General features: G+C 31.6%; 1 long non-coding RNA gene across 1 annotated transcript; it reads right to left on the bottom strand.

Annotated features, from left to right (window-relative positions):
- Positions 1-395: 395 nt before the first annotated feature.
- LOC133833824 (uncharacterized) lies at positions 396-1,509 on the bottom strand. The gene is made up of 2 exons (XR_009893150.1): positions 1,228-1,509; positions 396-723 (listed from the first exon to the last, which is right to left on the bottom strand). It is a non-coding gene; the product is annotated as an uncharacterized LOC133833824 (long non-coding RNA).
- Between the last annotated feature and the right edge of the window lie 4,689 nt (positions 1,510-6,198).

The raw sequence follows: 6,198 nt of genomic DNA, 5'->3' as shown, positions 1-6,198 counted from the left end.
TGATTAGGGCGTTACCGGGAATTAAAGGGTAACGAGATATAAATTATTGTTGTTTGAGATTATCGAGAATAGCGGGAATTGGAGAGCGTTAATTATGATTAACGAGATAGGTGGGGAATACCAATTTTGCCCTTGGGAGCCTTTAGAAACCTTTAATTGACCTAGGGGTATAATGGTCTTTTTACCCCTAGGATAGATATAAGCCATTTTAGGCTGTGCAAGAAGGGGAAAAACAGAGTATACTTGAAGCTTCTCTCGTACCTTCTTTTTCCTTCAGTTTCCTTTGGGATTTTTGAGCTATTCTTGAGGATTCAAGCTTGGGAAGTAAGCCTTGGGAGTTTGGGAGAGTGTTCCTCCATTGAAGAGCATCATAAGCTGTAAAGAACGCCCTAAGCTAATACTTATAAAACATTCGCATAACATAGTTTATAAAAGAATACCACTCATTATCAAAGTCTTAGTGGGGACTTGCTTAAAACCATGCAAGTTGGCGCCATTAGTTTTAAAAGAAAACATAAATTTTTATGCAAAGTTTAAAAGAAACAAAATTAAATAACTGAGTCCCACTGATAATTTAGGAAAGTCTCTTAAAACAAAACATAATTTAAATGGCGTTCTACGATGATCGTTTTTCCGTCCATAGGATTACCCCACGCCATACACCCCATGATGATAGAACTCCTCATGTCACCACGCGTGCCATAAAGAAATCCTATTTGCTACCTGGAAGGAAAGTAAGGGGGTGAGCTAAAAGCCCAGTAAGGAAGTACAAACAATAAGCAAGTAAGAATACAACAATACAAACACTAACATTCATCTAAAACATCATGGCATATCATAACATAATCGTAACATATCATCATTGCATATCATAACGTAATCGTAACATATCATCATATCACAATCATACAGCATACATGATGAGCATGGCTCACTAGTTGTCCATGTCACCCTATGAGGTAAACAGGAGTCTCTGGTCCTTGAATAACCTCGGCGCGTCCGCCCTAGGAGTTACGTTTTTAGCTATAGTAACTCGTTCGATGTATCTAACATCGTAATCTGTTTGATGTATCTAACATCGTAATCTGTTTGATGTATCTAACATCCATACACATATCATATTCAACATATCATCACATTACAGCATTCATATTTCATAACAATTCATTCATACAACAGTCTTACCATTCATAGCATAAAATCATAGAATCTATCTAACTTCCTTACCTCAGGTCCAAGCTAAGAAATTTTCACAATCTTTCAACGAGCCTATATCATAATCAAAACAACACTTCTTAGGTTCATAAAATTACTATTTTGCCCTTCCATACAACTCACGTGTGCATGGGCCATGCACACATAATAACAGTTACACATAACATGCAATTATTCTTAACTACACATAAAGCCATAAAAGGATAATGCTCATTTTACCTATTTTACATGCATGATCCTTTTATAAAAACCACATAGTTGAATAATAAACATAATTTTGGACGTAAAAGTGGAATTGCATGTAGCATGCATACGTGGGAACATTACGTAATTGTGACGTTTTCAAAAATGATAATTCTACATTTCTTACTTTTATTGTTTAAAAATAATAGACATATAACATGCTTTATTTTTCATAAAATTTCTAAGTCGATTAAATTTCTCAAAACATCATTTTATTTTATAAAATAATTTTATTTTAGCTTAAAAATAAAATATGTGACAATTTCATTTATTAATCTCGAATTACAAAGAATTAACCAAAAAGCTTGGAATTAATTAAAATACCTATGTTTAATATGTTTCTTTAGAAAAATAAATTTTATCATTGTGTTACATAAATGATGTGAGAAAATATATTTTTAAGTGTGGAAAATATATATTTTTATTTAAATTATTTAAGACTTAGTTTTATGTAACATAAATCCATATGTGACAATTAAATAACCATTTTTAACTTTTTTGAAACAAACTTTCAGCCACCATTTATTTTCTTCAAAAATCACAAATAAAAAGAATCTAAATATTTTTCTCAATTAAATTAAAGGAAAATCATAACTTATCAAAATATGCATTCCTACCATTTTAAAATACCATTTTTCAATATTACCATAACCTAGGAAAATAATTTGTTCCAAAAACTCATCAAATTCATTTTAGTGAAACTCACTTCACATTTTCTTACAAAAATTTCAACAACTATTTTTATCTTTAAAAATCACCATATTCAATTTAAAAACTCATATTTTCTCAAAAATTCAATAAAAATTCTGTAGGTAATTATTTGAGTAAAATATAATTTTAATGGGACTTAAAATACCCCTTTTAATTTCATAAAATTAACATAACATCAAGGACATTACTTATACATGCAAATCATTTTTTTTTATCAAACTTTTACCCAATTATTTACAAAAATCAGCAAGCTTAATTTCTCATGAGATTCATCTTTTATCCCAAAAATTTCACATAAAATCATACATGTCCAAAATCTCATCATACTCTTATTATATACATAATTCTAAGAATATTACTAACATATTCACATGAAATCTTATAGAACCAAATTTTCTATTCCATTGAATCTACACATGAAATCCAACAACAATAACAATGGCAATAACATACATAAATTCATAAACACCATATCTCATAAACATGCCTTTATAATAACCCTAACATATTTCTTATCATATTTCTAAAATCATCATTTGCCATTTTACATAAATCAAAGATTAAAAAAAAATAACCATAGCAATATAAACATAAAATATAACCTCATTATAAACCCTATCAAATCCATTTTCTCAATCATACCCATGAGCCCTTTTTAAACAAATCATATTCTCTTAAAAATACAAATCATAATCATCAATCCTACAATAATCAACCATTAGCATCACCATCAAAAACCTCAAAGATAAACCCATCAAAACCAATATATAGGCTAAGAAAGACCATTACCTCTCTTGATTGTAAAATCAAGAACACAATATGATCAACACCCAAACTTCACACCCCTTGTTCAAGCCTAGGGTTTTATTTGAAAACCACCATGAGGAGGAGAAAGAATCCAATCACACACAACAAATAAACAAAGTTAATAACATATAATCAAGAAAAGAGATTTGACAAACAAAAATACAAGAAAACATACTCTAAAATGGGTTCCTCTTCACCTTCTTCTTCTTTCTTCCTTTCTTTCTTCTTCTCCCTCTCTCTCTCTCTCTCTCTAGGTCACGACAGCCACAAGGAAAAATGCCCTCCTCTTCCTTTCCTTTCCCCTTTATTCAACTCTCTCAATAAAGCCTCACCAACACAAAATGGTAAGTTTCCTTTTTCTATTTTATTTTCTCATAATTCCTTTTATTTTTCTTTTATTATAAAAGATTGGAGTCAAATGGTAGTTTCCCAAAATGTCTATCCTCATCCAATTAACTTTTATTCTCCTTAGAAAATAATGGAAAAAAAAAAGATATCACTCCATTTCCTACACTACACGTCCACCACTTGCCATAACCTTTATTTGTTTTTTTTTATTTATTTAATTTTCTACTTATTAAAATAAACTACCCAAAAATATCAATAAATGGCAATTATAAAATGTGTAGAAAATCCACACATGTGCACCTTATTACCATATACTAGCACACACTAAAACACTAGGGTGCATCACCATCACCATCTACCATGCACCTTAGTGCATTCAACCATAACTCACATAATTACCTCAATTATTACACTTATTTAAAATGTAACACTAATAGAAAAATAAACACGTTACACAATTATTCACTTATTAAATTAATTAACCAAACAAACAATTAACAATTTTAAATTCAAAAGATTATACCAAACAATTATAACAATTAAACAAACAATCAAATAAAACAAACAACAACTAAATAAAATAAACAACATTTAAATAAAACAATTCATCACACTTAACATTTAAATAAAATAAATCACAAAAATTTAGATAATCTAAAAAAAAAAATTTGGTGCACTACATAAGCTGAGCTTTGGGTAAGTTTCTAGCCATTGAATTCTCTGGTTTGCCCTGTTCTGGTTCTAGTTTTCAGTTGTGATTTTTAGGTTGAATATTTGGTTTTGTTGAGAGTTTTGGCTAGGGTTCTTATGGTTGTGATGTTTGGGGTATGTTAGGATGGTTTTTGGGTTCATTTGGCACCAAAAATGGGATTTGGAAGCATTGGAATTGAGTTAGAATCGAAGGAGTTGAAGAAGGAGGTTTCAGGGGGTATCTGGTTTGTGGGTAGCGCTATAGCGCCCACCCTAGGGCGCTATAGCGCTACACAGGATGCATTTGGGCATTTTGGGGGTTCTAAGAATAGCGTTGGGGTGCTAGGGAGCATCCCTGTAGCGCTACTCTATTCCTTCAAAATCCTGTTTTGAGTGTTTTTAAGGGTTTTTGGCTTGGGGTTTCAATCCTTAAGGCCCGGGATCGAATCTACTCACCGTGTGGGCATGTTTCGAGGTCCCGAGAGTGGTGCTTAGGTTAAGACCCTTTCAATGTTGATTTTCATTAATGGAGGTTATAATTGGTTGTGATTAGGTAACCGCTAAGGAACCAAATGGTCGATCGTTCTCAGGAGTCGTTCTTATTATATTTCTCGCTCAAACCTGAGGTAAGAAAAGTGCACCCTATGTATATGACATGCGTGATTGTTGTTGAGGCATGTTGGTTGATAAATGTGGACATTGATTGCATATTAAATTCTAGCGGATGTTGTTTACTTGTGTATGGCACTGATTAGTCAGGGACGGCACTGGTCGCGTATCACTGACCTAAGAGTCAGAAACGACATAAGCGTCCTGAATGCAGGGCTGAATGAAGATTAGATCTAATCGATATCAGTGTTGAATGACTCATATGGGGTATTAATGCTGGACCAACCCGAAGGTCGATGAAACTTATAAGCGCTTGACTAGTCTAAGCTAGTTACTCAGAGACAAAGCCTAAGGCATAGGTGACCGTTTATCACATGGTTAGGGAACGATGTGTTGGAAAAACTTATACAGGATCTTTATTTATTTTCATGTATATCTAATATTAAACAAATTAATACGAGATAGCCTAAAACATGTTTCTAAAATTGAATTCAAAGAGAAACAAATAATATAATACTTACAGTATACGCAGGGGAATTAAGAGTCCTTCCTTCAGTTTCTCTAACTCTTGTATCCTCTCTGTCGCAGAGTATTATCAAGAAACTGAACCGATCTTCAATTTTCTTCACAATCTTCCAATGTATCCTTAGAACCACCTAGACTAGTGTGGGCAATTCTCAACACATGAGATAGATATAGAGAGAAGAAAAGAAAATAACAAAGAGGTTTAGAAAAGGACTTGTGTTTAGAAAGAATATAAAACTATCAGAAAATCTGACTTGTGACTTATCTGTCGTCTCTAAAATCTTCTCTCTAAGCACTCCTTTTATAGACTCAATTAGGCCATTTAATTTAATTAAAAAATCAATAAAATAACAGCCATTTTGAAGCCCTAGATCGAAATTATCATGGGCTATAGGCCCATGAAATTTCCCATTTGATTATAAGCCCATTGGACTTAAAATCAAGGCCTGTATTATTTTCTATTGATTTAATTAATTAAATAATTATTTAAATCCTTTATCAAATTAATTATTTATAATTTGAACCTTGATTTAAATTTATTTATTAATTTAGATACCAATTTATCTTAATTAATAAATCTGCCATAATTTCTCTTTTCTTCTCAAAATTACACAACTCTGTGAAACAATCCAAAATTGACCTGGTCAACTTTGATAATTCTAATTGATAATTAAATCAATTAATTGAGACTATCTAGAAGATTTTATCCAAGGTACAATGGGGACCATGGGCCTATGAAATCAAGCTCCAATAAGTTATCATAAATCTAACAAATAAATTTACTAACTTATTAATTCCTCGTGACTCCACTATAGACTTGGAATTGCACTCTTGAATTCATAGAACGCTCTATAACAAATATAGATACGCTATTAATTATCCATTGTTACAACCATAATTGTCACTCAATCCTCTATAGACGGTCTACAATGAGATAGGACTAAAATACCGTTTTACCCCTCATTGTATTTTATCCCCAAAACACTTAGTTCCTTGTAAATGATATTTCAGTAAACTAATTTAATTATTGAAATGAGATCTCTATCATTT

The sequence above is a fragment of the Humulus lupulus genome, chromosome 5 (genome assembly GCF_963169125.1).
Source record: "Humulus lupulus chromosome 5, drHumLupu1.1, whole genome shotgun sequence".
Taxonomy (NCBI): Eukaryota; Viridiplantae; Streptophyta; class Magnoliopsida; order Rosales; family Cannabaceae; genus Humulus; species Humulus lupulus.
The sequence above is the reverse complement of the archived record's forward strand: the minus strand, read 5'-3'. Positions and strand labels throughout refer to the sequence as shown.